General features: G+C 43.1%; 2 long non-coding RNA genes across 2 annotated transcripts in view; one reads left to right on the top strand and one right to left on the bottom strand.

Annotated features, from left to right (window-relative positions):
* The window catches only part of LOC140740352 (uncharacterized), a 44,401-nt gene that overhangs the window by 1,382 nt on the left and 17,946 nt on the right, over positions 1-25,073 (top strand). The gene's annotated exons all lie outside the window — the stretch shown is intronic.
* On the bottom strand, positions 1,697-25,031 carry LOC140740351 (uncharacterized). The gene is made up of 3 exons (XR_012101828.1): positions 24,960-25,031; positions 6,048-6,407; positions 1,697-1,945 (listed from the first exon to the last, which is right to left on the bottom strand). It is a non-coding gene; the product is annotated as an uncharacterized lncRNA (long non-coding RNA).

Genomic DNA, 25,073 nt, shown 5'->3' with positions numbered 1-25,073 from the left:
CCTGTACAGCATACGTGAAGACTTTAGACAAGCACTTGAACCTCCAAGACATAAAAGGCTATGGACCAAATACAGAAGAATATGTGAGTAAGTACAATAGCCTGACTGGACATAGAGAGGCAAAAGCCATGTTCTTGTTCTGTATGTCTTTATTGGCTCCTAGTGAAGCAATCCCAACACGCTCACTCCCCTGCACTTTCCCCACAGCCAGAATCTATTCTCAGATGACTATCCGATTCCTTTTTGAAAGCACTGGTTGCCTCTGCTTCCAACATCCTCACAGGCAATGAATTCTAGACCATGGATACTCACTGTTTTTTTTCTTCAAAACCACTTTGTGTACTTTGGACAAAATTTTTAACCTCTTGCACTGTCCTGATCTTGCATAATCAGTAATAGGTATGCCTCTCCATCACAATTTTGCCCAGCTCGACCAAATCTCCTCTCAACCTTCTTTGCCGCTGAGCGATAGAGAGGGTTTGCCAATCAAGAAAATCAAAGGCTTGCAGACAATGCTTGAAACGTTAAACAGGTCAAGCAATGTGTTTGGAAAAAGAAGCAAAGTTAATGGTGCATGGTGCAAACCCTTCATTAGACTCATCAAATCAGAGAACATCTGTGAATAGAGAAATGGAGTTACTCATTCATCCTGAAACGTTACTTCTGCATCTCTTTCCACAGATGCTGCCTGACCTGTTGAATGTTTCCAGTACTTTCTGCCTTTCCTTCACTAGTCCAATCTCTGAAATGAAACCTCTCATCCTTAGAACAATTCTGTAAACGTCTTCTGCACTGTCACTAGTACCTCCACATCATGTTTAAAGTGTGGCGATCAGAACTGGACACAACACTCTGGCTGTGGCCTAACTGATGTTTCATACAAAATGCTCAAAATGGTGGAAGAACTCAGCCGATCAACTATGGAGGGGAATGAACAGTTCACATTTTGTGCCGACACCCTTTATTAGGATGTCAGGACTGTTCCATAGATGCTGCCTGTCTGTGGTGAACTACATATACCTGTCTGGACACGCCCCCCTGCTGACTGCTCCTGTGGCTCCTCCCACGGACCCCGGTATAAAGGCGATTGGAGACACCGCCCCGGCCTCAGTCTCCAGGATGCAGTGTGGTAGTCAATTGCTGCTTGTTCTTTCTTCCAGCCAATAAAAGCCTATATCTCGCCTCACGTCTCCAAGAGTTATTGATGGTGCATCACTGTCCTTTTGGGTCCGTCCAGCATTTTATGTGTTGCTCAACTTTATCAGCATCTGCAGAAACTTTCGTGTCTAATGTTTCATGCGGAAGGGGAGGAACTTGTATCTGAATATCTGTACAGAAAATGCAACAGCATTTCAGAAATTCAGTCCTTTTTTTGGCCTGTAATGGAGGGTAAATTTTCACCATGGAGATACAGGGCAATTACAGTTGCCCCTTTCATTTTGAAGAACCCTGCTACATTGCAATTATAGGCAACTCAGGCATAGAACCTGCGTCATCTTTATTAATACTTTTCTGACCAAGTGCGATGTCCACTGGATGTTATTACAGCTGGATTGTTAAAGAGCAAATAAGAAAACTTTATTTTTCACTTAATTTATTAATAGCATTCCAATAATTTCAAAATGTTCGGTTGACATATTTGTGGAGCTTTACCACATGAAATCCCAGGTGTGCCGAGGTTGTACGTGGACGGAAAGAACAAATTAAAAAAAAATACTCAGCAGAAAAGGACCTGGTGTTAGAATGAAAACTTGGTATAATTTTCCATGGTCTTTCAAAAGCCTCGTTGCTCTTGGAGTCTGACTAATGTATCAGTGTAACCATTGGCAGTTCTGCTTCTGAATTCTCCAACCAATGGCTTAGGAACCAACTGCTGTCTTGCAATATCAACACCCAGATGCCTCTTTGAATGCCAATTAGTTGCAGGGGTGAAGGAAACAGTTGGCTGAAACAACAACAGGTAGTTCAGTTTAAAAAAAAACCTGATGAAACAATACTCAAATGCTACGCAGAATTGATATTTCAGGTCAAAGAGCACCTCATCAGTTTAAATTGGGAACTGACAAAGGATCTTCAATGTTAACTGTTTCTCTTTTATGAGGTGCTGTTGAGTGCTTCCAGCATCTTCTGTTTTTATTCCATGTTCAACACTGAGCTGTGTACCGAGGTACCAAACTGACAGCCAATAGTTTGGTCAGTGAGATAGAATTTTATGACATCCTTCAATTAGAGAAAAGAGGTAGAGTGAAGAAGAGGCCAGAAAAGATGCCGGTTGGAAGCTAGCATTATCACAAAGGATCCCACCCACCCTGTTCATGGACCATCTGTCCCACTCCCATCAGGGAAGAGGTTACAGTGGCATCCATGTTAGGACCACAAGACTCAAAAACAGTAACTTACCCCCAAGAAGTCAGGCTGTTCAACATCTCTACCCACTAGCCCTCCCCAACGCCACTAATTTATTCTTTTCTGTTAGTCACTTTTTGTATAAATACTCCTGTACATAGCATCTATTTATGGACATACAATCAATCTATGTACATAAGCTAATTTTATATATTTCTATTTATTGTGTTTTTGTATTGTGTTCTTTATGCACCCCATATTTCTTATGCTGCATCAGGTCCAGAATCATTTCGCTTTCCTGTGTACTGAAGAATGGCAATAAACAATCTTGAATCTTAAGGTTTAGGCAGAGAATTTAAGAACTTGGGACTTAACCAACAAAATGCTCATAGTCAGGAGTTCAATCAAAACGCTGCATGGAAATTTAATTCCAAGTGTCAGGTTAATTGGCCGTTCCCCTCAATAATAAGCATACACTTTGGTTACTGTTGGAAGGGACGACCTACCAGGGAGAAGCCGCAGTGAGAAGTTCTCAGGTACTGAATCTGGATCTGTGGCACACAAGGGAAGGTGGGAGAAGAGGCAAGCTGCAGTGATAGGGGATTTGTCAGTTAGGGGAACAGAAGGGAGGTTCTGTGGATGAGAACAAGATTCCTAGATGGTTTGTTGCCTCCTGGGTGTTGGAGTCAAGGATGTCTCAGATCGAGTCTACAGCATTCTTAAAAGGGAGGGTGAGCAGCCAGGAGCTGCGTTCCATGTCGATACCAATGACATGGGTTGGATGAGTGACAAAGTTCTGAAAAGTGAATTCAGGGATTTAGGTGCTAAGTTAAAGGACAGGACCTCCAGGGTTTTGATCTCAGGATTGCTACCTATCCCAAGTACCAGTGAGATCAGAAATAGGAAGATCATATGGTTTAACACGAGGCTAAGGAGAAAAGTTTCAGATTTCTGGAACATCGGGCACTCCTCTGTACAGAAGTGACAGCTTGCACTGGAGGGACCAATATCCTAAGGGGATGGTTTGCTAGTGCGGCACGGCGGGGGCAACGGTTTAAACTGGAGTTGAGGGGGATAGGAACCAGAGCACCAGAACAGAAGGTGGAATGGTTTTGGATAAAAATGTTCTTAAGACTACACACAAGGTCAAAGATCAAAAGGTCAAGTATGGTGGGACTATTGTTCTGAGCTGTGTATATTTCAATGCAAGGAATATTATAGGAAAGGCAGATGAGCTTGGGGCATGGATCAGCACATGGAATTATGAGATTGTAGCCACTGTTGAGACTTATGTAGGGTTCTCAGAATATTAACTGTAATGTTAATTCCTAATAATAAAATGGCTTCTCTGCAATGTTAACGATTGAGGTAATGTTTTTCGGTAGCTGCGATGTTTGGGTTATAACTACTGATGACAGGGAACTAACCAATGGAAGTCATGTTATTCTATCTGTATGTGTGGGAACCGGGCTTGGTGCATGTGAAGTTCGGTGAGGAGAAGCGAAGAGGAAGGACGTGCGGGAAGCGCTACGGTAGACCACTGTGGCTGGTCCCAGTCCGAGGGTCGAGGAGTTCAGAGGAGATTTAGTGATGGAGAGAAGACCCTGTCCTTTGAGCTCCAATGATTGTGCGCAACTGTTTAACTCTAAGTGTGGTGCCTTTTTCTGTTATATTTGTTTCCCTACTAACCACATAGTCACAGTAAGATTTATAAAGTGTATTTATTTAATTGCTTATTGTGTACTGTCTGATCTTTTACGTTGTGGGCATTACACAGCATCTACGCAAATGTGAGACACAGTTTGGTGGGCAGATGGCAGTATCCCCTAGACGAACGTGGGTTGATAGAGCTGGTGTTACACTTAGTTGCAGGAGGGGCAGGAATGGCAGCTCAAAGTTTTGGGGTTCCATTGTTTTAGATGTAATAGAGCAGAACGTATTAGTGGGTGGCATTACTAGTTAGGGAAAATGTCATGTCAGTGCTCAGCCAGGACAGACTGGAGAGCTCATCTAATGAGGGTAAGCTGAGGAGTAAGTGGGATTTAGAGCAGAGAAGTTGAAGAGAGATTGTAGACTGTTGCAAGAAACACAGGTTTAATAAAGTAGATGAGTTTAGCTTTTCACATGTTGACTGGGACTCCTGTACTGTAAAAGGGTTGGATGTCAAATTTGTTCAGGAAAGCTTCCTTAATCGTTACATAGAAGTCCCAAACTAGTGCGATACTAGATCTCCTATTAGGGATCGAGGCAGAGCAGGAGACTGAAGATTGTGTAGGGGAGTACTTTGCATTTAGTGATCATAATGCCATTAGTTTCATAGTAATTATGGAAAAGGATAGGTCTAATTGAGATTCTAAATTGGAGAAAGGCCAGTTTTGATGGTGTCAGAAAGGAAAGTGTGGATTGGGACAGGCTGTTTTCTGGCAAAGGTGTATTAGGTGTATTTGATAAGTGGGAAGCCTTCAAAAATGAAATCTTGAAAGTCGAGAGTTTGTATGTTTCTGGCAGAATAAAAGGCAAAGATAGCAGGTTGATGGAACCTCAGTTTTTGAGAGCTTTTGAGGCTCTGGACAAGGAAAAGGAGGTTCATAGCAACAATAGGCAGGCAGGTACAAATGAGGTACTTGTGGAGTATAAGAAATTCAAGAGAACACTTAAGAAGGAAATCAGGGCTAAAAGAAGACATGAGGTTGCTTTAGCAGACAAGTTGAAGGAGAGCCCCAAGGGCTCCTACAGAAATATTAAGAGCAAAAGGATAGCAAGGGATAAAATTGGTCCTCTGGAAGTTCAGAGTGGTAATCTATGCTGAAGCTGAAGGAGTTGGAGGAGATCTTAAATGGAATTTATTGCATATGTATTTACTCAGGTGATGGATGGTGTCTGTAGATGTGAGACTATGCTGCAATGAGGACATGGACCCTATACAGATTGTAGAGGAGGAGATGATTGCTGTTTTGAGGAAAATTAGGGTGGATAAATCCCCAGGGCCTGACAAGGTGTTCTCTTGGACCCCGTGGGAGGGAAGTGCAGAAATTGCAGGGGCCCTAGCAGAGATATTTAAATCATCCTTAGTGACAGGTGAGGAACTGTAGGACTGCAGGGTAGCTAATGTTGTTCTGTTGTTTAAGACTGGCTCTAAGAATAAACCAGAAAATTATAGGCCAATGAGGCTGACATCAGTAGTGGAGAAGTTATTGAAAAGTATTCTAAGGGACAGGATATATAAGTATTTGGTTAGAGAGGGACTGATTAGGGGTAGTCAACATGGCTTTGTGCAGGGTGAGTTGTGTCTATGCAGTCTTATAGAGTTTTTCCAGGAAGTTACCAGGAAAGTTGATGAAAGCAAGGCAGTGGATGTTTATCCATTAAAATTGATATTCATAAATTGGATAAAGGTCAGAATGAAACGCATCCATACTTGCTGACAATACAAACACAGAAATGGAAATCTATGAGAAGAGCAAGGAACAGCAAAACAATATGAACACAAATTACAGCAAGGAAGGAGGTTTGCCACGCTTCCCAACATAGTGGATAAATAGATTATTCAAATAGTGCGACATTAGTAAGTCATGTACTGAGATACCTGCAGCCCCTATAGATTAAATATGCAAATAGATTAAATATGTTTATCAAGATTATCAAGAGTGATAGTTTCTCAAGCCAGTTTTGCCCTTCAATAAGATAATGGAGACTCTTACCTTTAGCTTCAGTCCCCTTTGTCCTGACGAAGGATCTCGGCCCGAAACATCGACAGTGCTTCTCCCTATAGATGCTGCCTGGCCTGTCGTGTTCCACCAGCATTTTGTGTGTGTTGTTCAGTGGATGTTTACATGGACTTTAGCGAGGCCTTTGATAGGATCCCGTATGGGAGGTTGGTCAGGAAGGATCAGTCGTTTGGCATTAAAGACGAGATAGTAAATCAGATTAGACATTGGCTTTGCAGAAGATACCGGAGAGTGGTTGTAGATGGTTGCCTTTGTGACTGGATGCCTGAGATTAGTAGTGTGCCGCAGAGATCAGTGCTGGCTCCGTCGCTGTTTGTCATCTACATCAACAACCTGGGTGATAATACAGTAAACAGCATCAGCAAATTTACAGATGACACCAAGATTGGGACTGTAGCAGACAAGGAGGAAAACTATCAAAACCTGTCGCAAGATCTGGACCAGCTGGAAAAATGTTCTGAAAAATGGCAGGCGGAATTTAATGCAAAACAGTGTGAGGTGATGCATTGTGGGAGGACCAGCCAGGGTAGTCTTACACGGTGCACTGAGGAGTAAGGTAGAACAGGGGGATCTGGGAATACAGATCCATAATTCCTTAAAAGTGGTGTCACTGGTAGATAGGGTTGCAAAGAAAGCTTTTGGCATGTTGGCCTTCATAAATCAAAGTACTGAGAACTGGAGCTGGAATGTTATGTTTTATGTTGAAATTGTATACGACGTTGGTGAGGCATAATTTGGAGTATTATGTACGGTTTTGGTCACCTACTGAGAGGAAAGATGTAAATAAGATTGAAAGACTGCGGAGAAAACTTACAAGGATGTTGCTGGGACTTGAGGACCTGAGTTATAGGGAAAGGTTGAATAGGTAGGGACTTTATTTCAAAGAACATAGAAGAATGAGGGGAGATTTGATGGAGTATAAAAAATGATGAGGGGTGTAGATAGGGCAAATGCAAGCAGGTTTTTCCACTGAGGTTGTGTGAGACTACAACTAGAGGTCATGGGTTATGGGTAAACGATGAAATACTTAAGGTGAACATGAGGGGGGAAGCTTCTTCACTCAGAGTGGTGAGAGTGTGGAACGAGTTGCCAGTGCAAGTGGTGGAAGTGGGGTTAATTTCAACATTTAAGAGAAGTTTGGATAGGCACATAGATGAGAGGCATATAGAGGCTATAGTCTCGGTGTAGGTGGATGGACTAGGCAGATTAATGGTTTAGCACAGACTAGATGGTCCAAATGGCCTGTTCCTGTGCTGTAGTTTTCTATAACTCCATGACTCTAATTAAAAATTACTTGGCCTCGGTAACTATAGCCATGAAATCTCTAGATTGTCAGATCAATCCTCACTGGTTGCTTCAGGGAAGGATATCTGCCATCTTTACGTGGTCTGACCACACCTCAGGAGCAAATACATGAAGAAATGATGAGACTAATGATGACATTAGGAACGCCCAGGAGACCCAGAAATTGAGGAACGCTGTCAACCTGGAGATTTATAGGACTGGAAAAGACACCAGAGATGTGAAGCAATGGCACTTGGAAAATCTGCAAAATATAAAGATAAGATTGTGGAAGAGGCAGATACATTAGAGGCATTTAAGAGACCACCATCGTCCCTGTTGGCCGAAGAAGTCTCCAGTGTCCTGCCTCAATGACTACCATCCTGTTGCACCCACATCCATCATCATGAAGTGTTTTGAGAGGCTTGTCATGAGGCACAGCAAGACCCTGCTGTCCCCCTCACTGAACCCCCTGCAGTTCGTGTACCGTCCCAACCGTTCAACAGACGACGCCATTGCCATCACCTTCCACCTGGCCCTAACCCACCTGGACAAAAAAGTCACATACGTTCGGATGCTGTTCATAGACTTCAATTCAGCATTCAACACAATCATCTCTCAGAAACTGATTGGAAAGCTGGGCCTACCGGGCCTGAACACCTCCCTCTGCAACTGGATCCTAGACATCCTGACTGGGAGACCTCAGTCAGTCCGGATCAGAGGCAGCATCTCCAACACCATCACACTGAGCACGGGCCCCCCCCCCCCCAGGGCTGTGTGCTCAGTCCACTGCTGTTCACTCTGCCGACCCACGACTGTGCTGCAACATACAGCTCGAACCACATCATCAAGTTCGCCGATGACATGACCATGGTGGGTTTCAACAGTAAGAACGACGAGTCAACTTACAGAGAGGAGGTGCAGCGGCTAATGGACTGGTGCAGAGCCAACAACCTGTCTCTGAATGTGAACAAAACAAAATAGATGGTTGTTGACTTCAGGAGGGCACAGAGCAACCACTCTCCGCTGAACATCGACAGCTCCTTGGTAGAGATTGTTAAGAGCACCAAATTTCTTGGGGTTCACCTGGCGGAGAATTTCACCTGGTCCCTCAACACCAGCTTCATAGCAAAGAAAGCCCAGCAGCATCTCTACTTTCTGCGAAGGCTGAGGAAAGTCCATCTCCCACCCCCCATTCTCACCACATTCTACAGAGGTTGTATTGAGAGCATCCTGAGCAGCTGCATCACTGCCTGGTTCTTAAATTACACCATCTTAGATCATAAGACCTCGCAGTGGATAGTGAGGTCAGCTGAGAAGATCATCGGGTTCTCTCTTCCCACCATTACAGACATTTACACGACACACTGCATCCGCAAAGCAAACAGCATTATGAAGGACCCCACACACCCCTCATACAAACTCTTCTCCCTCCTGCCGTCTGGGAAAAGGCACCGAAGCATTCGGGCTCTCATGACCAGACTATGTAACAGTTTCTTCCCCCAGGCTATCAGACTCCTCAATACCCAGAGTCTGGACTGACACCAATTTACTGCACTCTACTGTGCCTATTGTCCTATTTATTATTTATTGTAATGTCTGCAGTGTTTTGTGCACTTTATGCAGTCCCGGGTAGGTCTGTTGTCTAGTGTAGTTTTTGTGTTGTTTTTACGTAGTTCAGTGTAGTGTTTATATTGTTTCATGTAGCACCATGGTCCTGAGAAACATTGTCTCGTTTTTACTGTGTAATGTACCAGCAGTTACGGTTGAAATGACAATAAAGAGTGACTTGACTTGACTTGACTCTTAGATAGGCACATGGATGATAGAAAAATGGAGGGCTATATAGGAGGAAAGGGTTAGATCGATCTTCGAGTAGGTCATCACAATATTGTAGGCCGGAAGACCTGCACTGTGCTGTAGTGTCTATGTTGTTTGCTGTTATATAACAATGATAAACAACACTTGATATCTGTACAGTCATACATGCAATCACAGCAGATGTAACTGGAATTTATAATAAACCTCTTCTCGCCAAAGAACGATCTTGGATCATCTCACAAAGCTGCTATGAGAATATTAAAGGACAGCATCCATTATTAAGGACCTCCAGGACCCAGGGCATACTCTTTCTTCACTGTTACCATTACGTAGGGGGTACAGAAGCCTGAAGGCACACACTCAGCGATTCAGTAACAGCTTCTTCCCCTCTGCCATCCAATTCCTAAATGGACATTGAACCTGTGAACACTACCTAACTTTTTTAATATACAATTATTTCTGTTTATTGCATGATTTTAATCTATTCAATATATGTATACTGTAAATTGATTTACTTATTTATTATTATTTTATTTTTCTTCTTCTATATAAAGTATTGCATTGAACTGCTGCTGCTAAGTTAACAAATTTCATGACATGTATGTGTGTGTGTGTGTGTGTGTGTGTGTGTGTGTGTGTGTGTGTGTGTGTGTGTGTGTGCGTGCGTGCGTGTGTGTGTGTGTGTGTGTGTGTATATATATGTATGTGTGTGTGTGCGCGCGCACCCTTAACTCCTGGTGGATTCGTTGGGGCGCCGTCATGACAAGCTTTTTGCACCGATCTTTTTGGTGATCGCTCATCGTACGGTGTGACTTGGGCATCTGAACCCTGGAGGAGCCCATCCCTCTCCAGGTTTTTTGGAGCCGGCTGGATTCAAACTCGGGAGCCTTTGCTCCGAAGTCCGGTACTGCTGCCACTACGACACACGCCAGTGATAATAAACCAGATTCTGATTCTCTCTTACGGAAAGAGACTGAGTAGAGTGTCAGATGGAGTATTTATTCACATCTACAAGCTTCTTGTAGGAAAGGACAGTGAGAAATGGTTCTGAGGCTGAAGATTCAGTTGGAATGGTGAGATAGACATTATTCTGGATTGAAGCTGAAATGAATTTAGCGCAATAGGAATGGTGAAGCAACAAAACAAAATTCTGCTGGAGGAACTCAGGAAATGGAGTAGTAGCTGTGGGGGATGAGGGGAGTTTAGGAATTGTTGATGTTTCGAGACCTGATACAGAGTTTAAACATAAAACATCAACATCTCTATTCCCCTCTCTCCCCTCTACCCACTTCCCACCCCATATAAATGCTGACAACCCAATGAGTTCCTCAGATTGTTTGTTGCTCTGGATTCCAAAGTCTGCAGTCCTTCACGTCTCTAGGAAGGTAAAAGGTGATCTCATTGAAGCACATATTCTGAGCGGGATTAACAGTGTAGATGCTGAGAAGCCGTACATTGAAGATGGAGGACCTACATCTAGTGGGGTTGGGGGATGGGTGGTGGGTAGGGAGACCATTGAGTCTCTAAATAAAAATCCAACCATTTAGTGAGTAGTAGTCTGTGGACAGTCCTACCCCGAGAGTTGTGGATACCCCATTTGTGAGATCATTAGATTTTTGGACACCAGGAGAATTAAGAGCTATGGAAATCAGGACACAAAGAGAATGGAGCACAAGATCAGCTGTTATGCAGAGTACTCAAGTAGGCTTGACAGGTTTGGGGCTTATTACTGCTCATATTTCTTCTGTTCTTGAAATGTAATAAAATAGTAGAGGGATTTGAAAACCAGGATGAGGAATTTGCAAGTCAATACATTAGAGGATAGTGTGCCAAGTGAACTTGGAAAGGAGGAGGAGGGAGCAAAAGGGATGTGGGACCTTGTGTGGCTTTACTTTGGGCTAGAACTCTGTGTATTCAGATACTGTGTTGAAAAGTGAACTCCTGACATAACAGATGGGGCCGGTCTGGAATAAATAAACTTCACCACGTGGAGATAGAGGCATAACACAGTCAGGGTACAAACACACACACATACATTGACAGTTGGCAATGCGTTACAAGGCAGTAATTCAGGTGAATAGGTTGCTGACATGACTAACATTGAAACTTACTGCCAAACATTCGTTATTCTTTATATTATAACTGTCTGGAGTTTATTTTAAAAATAAATATTTCCTCTTTTTTTTTGTTAACTCTTTGGCAGCAGCCTGCCATGCAGTAAAGGGAAGGGGCAATGACAACTACTGAGCCATCGAGCAGGAGCAAGGAGTCTACACAGGAACAACACTGCGGTCTCCTCCCCTTACCATCCTTGGCACAGGCATCGAACAATGCCCATTCTCTCCCATTGGGTCAAAAACCCTGCTGCTTCCCAGCCCAACACCACTTCTGGCAGTGCCTTTAGCATGAGAAATGAGTTTCAAAATCCTAGAATCGCTTCTGCGGGGAAGGTAGGCATTCATCCCATTAGGTCTGTGCTAGCTCCTGGTAGAGCAAACCCGCCATTCCCATTTCCCCTGCTCTTTCTTCATAGCCCTGTAAATTATTCTCTAGCAAATGCCTATCCAATTCCCTTCTGAGGAACTCAATTAACTCTTTCTAGAACTTTTATCTAACTCTTCTAGATATAAAAAAAAAGTCATCAGAATGCCCCTTTTGCTGAAAGTATTAAGTCCATGGTCCCATCCATTAATTTCGCCTATTGACTCTGCCACAGCATGTCCCTCAACTATTCTATCCAATCTCATTCCAATCTTCTTTGCTTCATCTCCAGTAAAACCTTACAAAGGGAAGTTCCTACCAAACTGGTAAGTCTTTTCTGCGTGCTGTCCAGGCACTTTGCCTCCTTCCCAGAGAGCAGTGACCAAAATTAGATGCAATGTTCGAGCTGTGGCCTAGCCAATGTTTTACATAAGTTCAATATAATTTCTCTCCACACCTGTATTCATGGATCCTTGGATCTTATTTTATTTTTTCTATATGTTCTTCCACTTTTGAAATGTTTCCTTGACCCGACTTTCCTTTAGAACTGCTAAGCCCTTCTCTGGGACAAATAAGGATGGTCTATAAATGGTTTGTTCTCATTCTGTAACTTAACATAAATTAAAGAAGCATACAGGTGTATTCTGTGGACCCTGGGATATTCTATCACATTGTGTTAATGTCACTAAATGTTTTTGTATTTGGAATTCGTATTCCCAGTGTGCATTGTGGCTCAGTGGTTGGGTAACGCTGCCCAACTTTAGAAAAGCAATCTTTCCAGGTTTTGTTAGAATGAGCCAGCTCATGTGCAAGATCATCTACATGTGTTATTTATGCCGTTAAAAAAAAATAATTCTATAGATGCTATCTGATTTGCTGAGAATTTTTGGTGTTTATTTTTATTCCAGATTTCAAGTAGCTGATATGTTCTTCATCTTACAATTCCTACTTCCCTTATTTTTTACCTCTCTCTACTTCATTCATTCATCTCCCTCTGCACCTCGTCCAGACAGATAAGCTGCCGTTAAGACATTTTCATCTCACTCACTTACTCGGCACCTGCAGTATTTTGAACACCTGGATGATTTTGCTCTCCATCTTCCCTCAGACATCTTGTTTGATTTCTCCATCCGTCACCCTCTCTGCAACTGCTTTCCAATCCTATTCAGACTTGTCAATCCATGGCCTCCTCGACTGCCACAATGAGGCCACACTCAGGTTGGAGGAGCAATACCTTATATTCCGTCTGAGCAGCCTGCAACCTAAGGGCATGAACACTGATTTCTTGAACTTCTGGTATTTGTTCCGCCTCCTGTCCTTCACCGTTCCCCATTCTTGTTTCCCTCTCACACTCTCTCTTCTTATCTGCCCATCATCTCCCTTTCCTTTCTGCCATGGTCTTCTGTCCTCTCCTATCAGATTCCCCCTTCTCTAGCCCTTTATCTCTTTCGCCAATCAACTTTGCAGCTCTTAACTTCACCTTCTCCCTTTCTCCCAGTTTCACCTATCACCTGCCGCTGTGTACTTCTCCTTCCCTTTTCCCCACCTTCTTGTTCTGGCTTCTTCCCCCTTCCTTTCCAGTTCTAATGAGGGTCTTGGCCCAAATATTCAACATTTACTACTCTCCATAGAGGTAGCCCGGCCTGCTGAGTTCCTCCAGCATTTTGTGCGTCTTGTTTTCTTGCTTTTCCCAACCTGAAGAAACCTTAGTTCTGGCTTTCTTTCTGTAGAGTTGGCCTGACCTGCTGAGTATTTTGGTGAAAACGAGGCCGATAGTATTGGAGTAAAGCTACTTTTATTATTGGAGCAAAACTCATCGCACCTCTCTTGTGCCTACTTTCATATAAGCCTGCTCCCAAAGCACAACCTCAAGTATTTCCAGTATGCTTAATAATGTTCTGGTTCAGCAGCCAACATGGAAACACTCACAGGAAGACCAAATCAAATGCAAGACTGTGTAGGCGTAGTCAGTGACAAATCATTTTCAGATACCAGCCATAATGACCCCCACATCAAGTCAGCAACCACCCATGGTAATGTTTTTCCATCTCAAGCCTGGATCCATTGGTCCGTTGGTAGACAGCAACTAACCACTATTCCCCCAGGGTAGATAGGGATGAAGTAAGTTCTTTGAGCATAGGGTCGAACTTGGTTCTCATGTTCTCCAGAGTCCAACTCACTCGAAACCTCAGAATGACTACTTATCTGAAAAGCATCTCTGATCACAACTTCTTGCCAAGTTTAAGGAAAGCCAGCAGCCAAATGGAAGTTCAATGGACCTGAACGCAACTGTCTCCCAACTTCGCTATTGTTACTGAAAGAAAATCAGTAACATATGTAACCGTAATAATGTACAAATGTCCAAAAGGATAGTAAAACACTTCATAAATATACATATTTATTCATGGAAGCTGGTCATCACTGGCAAGGTTGCTTTCTTATTGCCTGTCTCTAATTGCCTTTGGCTTCTTAAAGTACAGGATGCAATTCAGAGTCAAACACATAGCAGGCATATGGAGTCACAACCAGAGATAAGGCAACAGGTTTCTGACCAGATAGGTTTTATGGCAATCCAGCAGTTTTAATTTTAAATGTAATATTTTAATTTTGATTCTAGAATTTGTTTAACTAAATTAATTGAAATTGGCCTGGGAACTTGAAGTTTCTTGAAATCAGGACTACCAGCCCAGTAGAGAAAGTTCTTCAGCTGAACCCATTTTATTGTTCAAATGTTGTGTTCAAGAATCTGATAACAGTGGGACAGAGGCCGTCCTTGAGTCTGGTGGCATGTGCTTTTGGACTTTTGTATCTTCCGTTTGATGGGAGAAGGGAGAAGAGGGAATGTCTGGGGTGGGTAGGGTCTTTGATGATACTGGCTATTTTATTGAGACAGTAAGTATAGATAGAGTCTATAGAGGGGAGACGGATTCCTGTGATGTGCTGATGTGATGATTGTTACAAGGATGGAATAACAATGGGAGATCAGGTTTGTGTGTGGATCTGGGAGGAAAAATTGTTGCCTCTTAGAGTTCCAAATCAAAGTCTGAAGATAAATGTTTTATTTTTAATGTACCTGTTGTTGGCCAGTTTTTGTTCAGGCCAGAACAGCTGCTGTATAGCCCAGGAAGAACAGCTGCATTTCCTGCCTTGCTCATTGGAGATTAGTTTTTGGTAGGGGTCCTTGAAGAGTTAGGCCCTTATTAACATATATAGGATTCCCAATGCCCAAACATGTGGGTCTCCAGGAATACCCTGAACTGGGACCAATACATTTAGTAATGGTCCCACATGGTGTGGTTTCTAATTACTACATTTGCCATTGTTACGCCAATTTTGCACCAAGCAATGGGTGAAAATTAAACCAATTTCCTACCAGAAGCCCTGTTAAAGCTGAAGCTCTGTTCAGTTAACAACTATACTGTAGGCTGAAAGGGTTTTAGACTCCAACTACCCAATAAATACTACATTATGGGGGAACGGAAGAAGGTGGGGGAGCCCAGTGGTATACTTTTAAAAGCAAAGCACAAAACATTAGCAAGCATTTTATAGTTTAAATTTATGAGATATGCAAGACTGGCAGACTGGACACTCTTGAAGTACCAGGAGCTGATATCAATAAGAGCATAAGACAAAGGCGCAGAATTAGGCCATTCAGCCCATTGAGTCTGCTCTATCATTCCATCATGCCTGATTTATTATCCCTTTCAATTCCATATTCCTGCATTGTCCCTGTAACCTTTGGTTCCATGTCTAATCAAGAACCTACTAACCTCCAATTTAAATATACTCAATGACTTGGCATCTGCAGCCATCTGTGGCAAGGAATTCCATGGATTCACTACTCTCTGGCTAAAGAAATTTAGAATCTCTGTTCTAAATAGATGTCCCTCTGGCCATAGACTCACCTCCCCACATGCACTCTATCTAGACCTATCTTCATATCATCCACAAACTTAGCCACAAAGTCATCAATTCTGTCATCCAAATCATTGATATATAAGATGAAAAGAGGCGGTCCCAACACTGACCCCTGTGGAACATCATTAATTACCGGCAGCCAACCAGAAAAGGCCTCCTTTATTCTCATTCTTTACCTCCTGCCAGTCAGCCAATCTTCTATACATGCTTGTATATTTCCTGTACCATGGGCTGTTATCTTGTTAAGCAGCCTCATGTGCAGCACCCTGTCAAAAGTCTTCTGAAAATCCAATTAAACAACATCCACCCACCCCTTTGTCTATCCTGCCTGTTATATCCTCAAAGAATTCCAACAGATTTGTCAGGCAAGATTTCTCCTTAAGGAAACCATGCTGACTTTGGCCTATTTTACCATGTGTCTCCAAATACCCAAAGCCTCATCCTTAGGGTAGACTCCAATATCTCCTCAACCACTGAAGGCAGGCTAAGTGGCCTATAATTTCCTTACATCTGCCTCCCTCCCTTCTAAAAGAGTGGAGTGACATTTGCAATTTTCCAATCCTCCAGAACCATTCTGGAATCTTGTGATTCTTCAAAGATCATTACTAAGGCTATCTGTTTCAGATCCCTGGGGTGTAGTCCATTTGGTCCAGGTGACTTATCAACCTTCAAACCTTTCATCTTCCCAAGCACCTTCTCCAAAGTAATTGCAACTACATCCACTTCTGTCTCCCAACACTCTTGAATTTGTGGCACACTGCTAGTGTCTTCCACAGTGAAGTCTGACACAAAACACTTTATAAATTCATCCGCCATTTCTTTGCCCCCCATTACTACCTCTCCAATGTTATTTTTCAGCAGTCTGATTTCCACTCTCACCACTCTTTTACTCTTTATATATCTGAAAAACTTTTGGTATCTTTTTATATCATTGGTTAGCTTACGTTCGTATTTCATCTTTGCACCATCATTAAACAAAAAATCAAGGAAAACACAGCGACTTCCAGAAAAGAAGTGGAAAAATTTACAAGGTTTTTGGCAAATTTTTGACACTAAGTACAATTCCGGCATTTAGCTGGAAATGTCAATGTGAACCAAATATCCACTCCATTGCTGCACTTGGATTTAATCCATCGTATTAAAGGATTGTGGTGGAACGCATGAAAAATAAAATGCAAATAGGTGTCAGTGTGGGCAAATGGCCCAGCTTGTACAGGAGGAGTGGAATAATGTCGGAGGTGAGATGGTTCATCTGGTTCAGAGTGAGTGAGAAAATTATTTGAACAGCACACACAAAATTCTGGAGGAACCCAGCAAGCCAGGCAGCATCGATTGGAGAGGAATAAACAGCTGATGTTTCTCCTCCATAGATGCTGCCTGACTTGCAGAGACCCTTCAGCACTTTTTTTGTGTTTCCCAGGACCTCCAAAGTCTGCAGAATCTCTCGTATTTAAGAGAAATTTACTTAAACCTTCCTCTCCCAACAAATCTAACTTATAACACAAATTAACTTCTTTGCTTGATCTGCAGAATGCCTGTCATTTTTGCTGACAAAATGTTGGGCAAATGACTGATTGCTTAGAGCACTTTGAGATGTGCTGACTCATTGTATCATGGACATTTTAACACTTTGGGAGAAAGAATGAAGAACAATATAGAGACTTCATCTGATCTAAAGAATGTCAAGCAACAGAGAGACTGACCGCAGGAGTATATAAATGCTTTAATGTGGCAGGGCTTGTTAATGGAGCACTTTGCAAGTCAAACTCAAATGCAGACATCACATGTACAGACAGTGTACAAGGTCAAGGAAGTTATGCTAATCCTGAACAAAATGGAGGTCAAGTCACAACTGTGATATCAAAACCAGTGCTGGTCACCACACACAGAATCCTGGAGGAGCTCAGCAAGTCAGACATCTTCTATTGGAGGGGTGTAAACAGCCAATGCTTCCCCTCCATAGATGCTGGCCAACTTATTGAGTTCCTCCAGCATTTTGTGTGTGTTCCTCAAGACTTCCAGCATCTGAAGAATCTCCTGTGTTTATGAGAAAATTACTTGAACTTCATCAGGGCACATCAGCCCAAAACATCAGCTGTTTGTTCCTTCCTTCAATGCTGTCTGACGTGCTGAGCTTTTCCAGCATCCTGTGTGTCTTACAGCATCTGCAGAATCTTTATGCAATGCCAGTCAGCAAGCTTTATGGAGGATGTGTAAGCGCTGTGGTGAACTCCATATACCTGTCTGGACACGTCCCCTGATGACTGCTCCCGTGGCTCCTCCCTCAGACCCCTGTATAAAGGTGACGGAGGTCTGAGCCCGGCCTCTCTGTCTCCAGGATGTAGTATGGTGGTCAATCACTGCTTGTTCCTTCTTCCGGTCAATAAAAGCCGATATCTCGCCTTTACATCTCAGAGTGAGTTATTGATGGTGCATCAAGCGCTGATCAGGGTGAAGGGAATTACTCAAATGCTTCCGAGGGTGAAGGATTTAAGCTCCAAGGAAGACCACAGAAACTGGAATTGTTTTTCTCCATGCCAAGAAGGCTGAGGGGAGGTTCGAAAGAGGTAGAAGATCAAGATGTACAGGTCCTCCCTAGGTTACAAACACCTGACTTCCAGATGCCCCATCCATAGGGACAAGCAGACTGGTGGAGTGATTTGCCAGCTTCTGTGGGGCTGCAGGTATCTCCTGCTGGGTGGGAATGGGACACCTTCATGTGACTTCTCTCCCCCACTGAGCCACAGTAGCTGAGCTGAACAGAGCCGGGTGCACTGAATAGACTCACTCATTTACTCTCTGAGTAAGCCGTGGTTGGCAGCTCATCTAGGAGGAGGAAAACTCTGATCTCAAACCTCCGCAGACTTGCAGCCAGAACCATTCGTAGGGAAGGATTCAGGAGCGAACCGCAAGGAAAGGAATCTGGAGCTGGAATCTCTGAGGCAGTCCTACGTTGAGTTCAACGCTGACTGGCGACTCCTGCGATGCTGCTGGTAGCAAACCGTATCGGTCTCTGCCATTCCTTCAGGTTCATAACATGTACGGAGAGGGGGGAGCTTGGTGCACGGGCAACAGCTTGCTCTCCATATCATACTGCCCAGTCTCGGGTATCTAGACAGCTAGGATGCAACATCCACGGTCGACCCTGACCAACGGAGCTCACTCACTTAGTGAAGCCAGGCAAAACTGTTCAGTTCTGACTTATGAACTGCTTGCATTATGAACCGTTTCCCGGAATGCAACCCCCTCATAACCTGGGGGAACCTGCACTTCGATATAACAGGATGAACAGTTTCATTCGGTGCTATAATAACTTGTGGTTCATTGAAATTCATGGCATGTCAGAGACAGATCAGCCCATCATTTACCTCCCTCTAAAAGAAAGCTGTTGCCCCGTTAATCTGAAGCCTTGTATGGGTCTTCCCCGGGTCACACTGGGTTTTGTTGCTGTGAACTATCCGTAACCCGAACGGTTCGCTAGGCAGAAGCGCAGCTGAGAAATAAGTTCCCACACCGGGGAAGATGCCTGCAGGCCAACAGCAGCCAGAAGTCCGTCCACTGTCATCCCAAACACTCACTCGTACGTTGAGACTGCGCACAATTTGGACGTTTGTTAAACAAGGGAGGACCTCCAGGAGAACACAGCCAATCAAATATTCAGCGAGGTTTGTGACGGTTTGCTCGTCATCTTTTCGTGCTGCAACTTTCAGACACCCATCCCAATTCTCTTGAGAAAATAACTCGCATTTCCCTTCTAATCCCTCATCTTAAATGTTATCCTTTTGTTGCTCTGTACGTGGGGGTGATCGTTTCTAACCACTAACATGATCACATGCCTTAATAGCATACATTATAATGGCCAGCATTGCTGCACAGATCTCTGGGATTACTTCACATATTTCCTGCTGCCCTCCCGTAACCTCGTGCACCGAACGTTGGCCAGCCGCCATGTCCATCCGCGAGCTGCCCTTGTTTCTTCATCGGCTGATTCTTGTGGAGGATCAGGATAATATTTCCTTCTCGAGCTCAAGCAGGACAGAACTAAAAACAAGGCAAGTCTCCCATCCACCATTCTTTTCCTTTGAGGTTTGCTTTTGACGGTGTCCTGAAGGTACATCAACCTCCGTCATCTCGTCCAGTGTGGGCTCTTCAGTTATATTGTGGGGGTGGCATGGTAGTGTCACACTTCACATAACACTTTACAGTGCCAAATCCTGCTGCTGTCTCTAAGGAGCATACATGCTCCCCCATGACTGTGACCTTCGGGTGCTCTGGTTTCCTCCCTCATCCGAAAGACATACAAGTTAGTGGGTTAATTAATCACATGGGTGAAATTGGGCAGCGTGAGCTGTTTGAGCCAGAAGGGCTTGTATCGTGCTGTATCACTAAATGAATAAAATGATTAGCAATCCTTAATGGTTCTAATAAACAGTAATTGAATTGATGGGTTATCCTCCTGCATCACAGCCCCATTACCGCCTAATTAAACTCGTTTTCTTTTTATCTTCTGCAGCTGAAAGACTACTCTGTGAACTCCTGACCCCAGTTTGTCTATTGTCCTCTGCCAATTTCTTCGTCGTTGGAACAGGTTGTGACTAGGTCCCACTGGGCATGGAGATGCAACATACACCGGAAGGGGCAACCATGTGCAGTTCGCAGGGCTTTCAGTTCAAACTGTGCCCAGAGGGTGAACTGAAGTCACACTGTTTCTTAAAGAATTCATGAGAGTGGTGGACAGTTTGCTTCCATAGAAATGATGGCTATGACCCATGATGGCATAGCAATTAATTTTGGCAGTATACAATAGATCTGAGGGGCAACTTGTTCTCACAGTGTGTGTGGTGGTTAAGTGGAATGAGCTATTGGAGGAAATGCTTGAGGCATCACGGCCAGCATGGATGAGTGGGGCCGAAGGGCCCTATTCTGTGCTGTACAGCTCTATGATGTGGAAGAATTCCGTTGTTTTTTGCCAGAATGGTCCCCCTGGATCCACCTGAGAGAAGAGATTGGTAAAATGCTACGTCAATACCACCGTAGCAATCTTTCAGTGCAGTAAACCATCGGGCTCTTGAGTAAAGGGGGATAGCTAGACTCCTTAAGGGCACTGTTAAATTGTTATTTCATGCTCGTTATTTCTTGCTATTTATTTATATCTGCATTTGCACAATTTGTTTACAGTTTATAATTGCTGATGTTTACAGTTTAGTTACTGTTCTATGGATTTGCTAATTATGCCCACAGAAAAAGAATCTTAGATTATATGTGGTGACAGCTATGAGCTCTGATAATAAATTTCACTTTGAACTTTAAACTTTCAACTAACAGAGTTGGCTTTGATTTTGTACTCATGCCTCTGGAGTGGGGCCCACATCACCAACCTTCTCGATAACTGCAAACACTGTTTATCCAGGGCTGAAACATATGATCAAACGTCCCTTTTTCTGGGTTCCCAGTGAGAGCATAGTTAAGACTTTTTGTGTAGAATACCCGTGGTTTGTAAGAATATTTTGTGGGCTTTTATTCCTTTATTGGATACTTCCCCACTCCAGTCATCTGACACAATGCACAAGAACATGAGAAAATAGGGTCCTACTGTAGGATTTCAACTGGAAGCATCCTTCATCTGTCCATCACTCCCCACCCTCACAGATGCTGTCTAACCAACTGAGTTCCTCCAGCAGATCGTTGGTTGCTGTAGATCCCAACATCTGCAAACTCCTGCGACTCCACGAGCAAACAGGAGCAGGAGGGGGCCACTAAACTCCTTGTGCCATGCCCCCAATATTCAAAATGAGAGTGGTTTACAAGTAATATTAGCAAATTACAAGAGGCCTGAGAGGAAATGTTTTTCACACCAAGAGTGGTGGATAATAGAACAAGCTACCAAAGGAAGTTGTTGAAGATAAGATCTTCAGTGCTCAACTCCTTGTCTGTGTCAGATCTCCATAGCCCCCAATCCTCTGATCTTTCAAAAATTTATCTATCTCCACTTTAAAAGTTTCTAAAGACCATGCCTCCACAACTCTCTGGGTTGGGAATACAAGAGATTCACTACTCTATATGAGAAGAAATTTCACTATCCAGCTTATTATATTTGTTTGAATTAGATAATGATGAACCTTCTGAAGCTCTTTCCTTCCCTATACCGTACCCTGGCTTCATTACCCTCGGACCTCATCACTTCCTGAAACACAGAAACAAAGGGTTAAAGTATCTGCTCAGCTCTGGCAGAGTTACTCTTGGAGTATCAGCTCGAAAGTGGACGCTCGGCAAATGTGGTATTTTAATGGGAAAAACAGGCCATGTACGAAAAGGAAGTGAACTGGACTTTGAGCTTCCATCCTGTACTTTGAAGTCTGATTAAATACAAAATGCAGCATTTCCATTTCTCATTTGATTCAAGTGTAGGTCATTCAATGAACCATTTTCCTGCAGTAATTTTACCCCTGGACTCTATTGAGCAAAGATATTTATTTTTCTTGTTTGAAGATATTTGCTGTCAGTTAGCTCCCTCTCATTCGCTTTCACAAGAGTGAAGAGTTTGTTGTCTCCAAGAGTCGCTAGGATACAGTATTGCTATATCTTTTCCAAGGGACTACTCAGAATCATGGTCTCAGCCTGAAATGTCGACTCTATTCTTCTCCATAGAAGCTGCCTGGCCTATAGCATTTTGTGTGTGTTACTCAGAATCAGAATCAGGTTTATTATCACTGGCATGTGTCGTGAAATTTGCTAACTTAGCAGCAGCAGTTCAATGCAATACATAATATAAAAGAAGAAGAAAAAAATAAAATAATAATAATAACAAATAAATAAGTAAATCAATTACTGTATACATATATTGAGTAGATTAAAAATCATGCAAAAAAACAGAAATAATATACATTAAAAAAGTGAGGTAGTGTTCAGGGTTCAATGTTCATTTAGGAATCAGATGGCAGAGGGGGAGAAGCTGTTCCTAAATCATTGAGTGTGTGCCTTCAAGCATCTCCCCGCTACCCGCTGAACATCGACGGCTCCTCGGTAGAGAACGTTAAGAGCGCCAAATTTCTTGGTGTTCACCCGGCGGAGAATCTCACCTGGTCCCTCAACACCAGCTCCACAGCAAAGAAAGCCCAGCAGTGTCTCTACTTTCTGTGAAGGCTTGGGAAAGTCCATCTCCCACCCCCCATCCTCATCACATTCTACAGGGGTTGTATTGAGAGTATCCTGAGCAGCTGCATCACTGCCTGGTTCGGATAGTGAGATCAGCTGAGAAGATCATCGGGTTCTCTCTTCCCGCCATTACGGACATTTGCACTGCACGCTGCATCCACAAAGCAAACAGCATTATGAAGGACCCCACGCACCCCTCGTACAAACTCTTCTCTCTCCTGCCGTCTGGGAAAAGGCACTGAAGCATTCGAGCTCTCACGACCAGACTATGTAACAGTTTCTTCCCCCAAGCTATCAGACTCCTCAATACCCAGAGCCTGGACTGACACCTTGCCCTATTTTCCTGTTTATTATTTATTGTAATGCCTGCACTGTTTTGTGCACTTTATGTAGTCTAGTGTAGTTTTTTTCTGTGTTGTTTTTTACATAGTTCAGTCTAGTTTTTGTACTGTGTCATAAACACCATGGTCCTGAAAAAACGTTGTCTCATTTTTACTATGTACTGTACCAGCAGTTATGGTCGAAATGACAATTAAAAAGTGACTTGACTTGACTTGACTTGATCTGTATCGCTTTCCTGGTGGTAACAGTGAGCAAAGGGCATGCCCTGGGTGCTGGAGGTCCTTAATGATGGACGCTGCCTTTCTGAGACACTGCTCCTTGAAGACATCCTGGGTACTTTGTAGGCTAGTGCCCAAGATGGAGCTGACTAAATTTACAACCCTCTACAGCTTCTTTCGGTCCTGTGCAGTAGCCCACCCCTCACCAGACAGTGATGCAGCCTATCAGAATGCTCTCCACGGTACATCTATAGAAGTTTTTAAGTGCATTTGTTGACATACCAAATCTCTTCAAACTCCTAATGAAATATAGTCACTGCCTTGCCTTCTTTATAACTACTTCGTTATAAAGTAACCTGTTGGGACCAGGTTAGACCCTCAGAGATCTTGACACCCAGAAACGTGAAACTGCTCACTCTCTTGGAATCAGAATCAGATCAGATTTAATATCACTGACATATGTCATGAAATTTGTTGTTTTATGCAACAGTACAGTGTAATACATTAAAAATTACTATAAGTTACAAAACGAAATATATTTAAAAATAAATAAATAATGCAAAAAGAAATCAAAATAGTGAGGTAACGTTCATGGGTTCCAAAACAGCTTGGAAATCTGGCGGTGGAGAGGAAGAAGCTATTGCTAAGGAACTGAGTGTGGGTCTTCGAGCTCCTGTACCTCTTCCCCGATGATAGCAATGAAAAGAAAGCATACCCTGGAAGGTGAGGGTCCTTAATGATGGATACTGCCTGTTGAAGACGTCCTCGTTAGTGGTGAGGGTTGTGCCTGTGATGCAGCTGGCTGAGTCTGTGCCCCTCTGCAGTCTCTTCTGATTGGAACCACCATACCAGGTAGTGATGCATCTTGTCAAAATGCTCTCCACCGCACGTCTAGAGAACTATGCAAGAGTCTTTGAACACATACTAAATCTCCTTAAATTCTTAATGTCAAAGGGTTTCTATGTTAGAGGGAAACAGTGAGAGCTAACAAGCTGTCTGACAATTGGAAATACTACAGGCCATGATGAATATCTGGTGGGGAACCTCAGTAGGATCTAACTGCCACCATTTTCCTTTATGAATCCTTTTTAACCATTGTGAAATTCACAAGATGCATCATGGTATTGTTATCAACTATAAACTTGTACTGAGCTATAAGAGAGAAGGAAATGGGTTTTAAGGACATTCTTAGAGATGGATGGAGGGTGGGGAAATTTGTCTAGAGCTTAGGACCTGGGCGTCTGAAAGCATGCTGACAATTGGTGGAGTAAACGATGCTGGTTATCCACTAAACGTTTAAACTGGTTGAATGTGGTTTTCTAGGTGTGGATGAGATTACAGAGGTAAGTAGCGATGAAGCAAAATGGGACTTGAAAGATGAGAATCTTGAACTTAAGTTGGTGAACTGAAAGTTATTGGAGGTGAGCAATCATGGGGAGTCCTGAGTGAAAGGGACCAGAACTGATTTTGAACAATTCTGGTTGAGATCAATTCTCTGGTGAATGGAGGCAGAGTTTACCTTATTAATAGGTATAGAATTTTCAGGAATTTTATGGAATCGTATAAATGTATGTTTCAGTAGGAGGCCGTTCATCCTAAAGTGTCCACAGTGGACCAGAGGTTAATTTCACTTCTCTGCTTTGCAGGTTTCAACTGCTCACGTACTCACCCCAGTACTTTGTAAAGATGCTGAAGGCTTCTGCCTCCATCACCCTTCCTGATGCCCAGTAAAACATTTCTCTCCAGCTCTCCACTAATGCTCCTAACTTGCTAATTAATGAAT

The sequence above is a fragment of the Hemitrygon akajei genome, chromosome 16 (assembly GCF_048418815.1).
Source record: "Hemitrygon akajei chromosome 16, sHemAka1.3, whole genome shotgun sequence".
Taxonomy (NCBI): domain Eukaryota; kingdom Metazoa; phylum Chordata; class Chondrichthyes; order Myliobatiformes; family Dasyatidae; genus Hemitrygon; species Hemitrygon akajei.
Note: the sequence above shows the minus strand (reverse complement) of the source record. Positions and strands in the feature narration are given on the sequence as shown.